We start from the raw sequence: 935 nt of genomic DNA, 5'->3' as shown, positions 1-935 counted from the left end.
CCAGCAAGCTAACATGCCTGTTCATGTGTTCCCTTTGAATTTCCATCTTAGAGGGGGGTTTTTGTATTGAAGGGACTTGATTGCTTGCCTTTATGGCTTCCGGGCGAACAACTTGCATATTCTTGTAGTAGCCAGTCATACTGCCATTTTTGTTTTGGGTTTTCCTGATGATCTTTTTTGAAGATGTATCTTCTGTTGCTCTAGCTGTTCGAGGCTGGTCTGCTTGTCTTTTCTGGTGGGAATGTCCCACCTCAGAAGGTTCTGGATGGGGCTCAGAATTCCCCCTAAGGTCCTATATACTGCAAAGGGTCCTCAAGAGACTTATTTCACTGGGCAAGTTCTAGGACCCTTTTTAGGTATTCCAATCAGCTATAGGCTAAAGACAGACTTAAAACTTTCTGTAATCATGTTTCCTGACATTTATTTTTATCCCACTCAAGTGTCTATTTTACAATAGTAGGCAAGGGAAACCAATATTCATAATACAGTGAAGCATCTTAGTATTATTTATTGTCTTCAGACTATGCCTCAATCCCTGAATCACAGAGCCATGTTGTTCAAGGTTGAGCATGCATCATTATGTACCTCTGTCCCATATAACCAATGCAAACTGGTGTTAATGTTCTCTTATGTACCTTGTTCTTCTACCCTCTGCCCCTTGTGTACTGCCCATACCAATACCCGTACTATCATGTGTCTGCCCCATACCCTGTACTCTACTGCCATCTCCCTCCATCTTCCCCAAATCCCCCCACCTCAACCCCACCAGTAACCAACAAAGAAAAAAATTTCCCCCTTTTAGTATGGGTATCTTTTTTTAAGCTTTTACATCAATGGTCTTATGAAATATTTGTCATTTTGTGACTAATTTCACTCAGCATAATGTCCTCAAGGTTCATCCGTGTTATGTGGTGGATTACGGCTTCCTTGTTATT

This window comes from Chrysochloris asiatica, unplaced genomic scaffold, assembly GCF_000296735.1.
Source record: "Chrysochloris asiatica unplaced genomic scaffold, ChrAsi1.0 scaffold00133, whole genome shotgun sequence".
Taxonomy (NCBI): Eukaryota; Metazoa; Chordata; class Mammalia; order Afrosoricida; family Chrysochloridae; genus Chrysochloris; species Chrysochloris asiatica.
The sequence above is the reverse complement of the archived record's forward strand: the minus strand, read 5'-3'. Positions refer to the sequence as shown.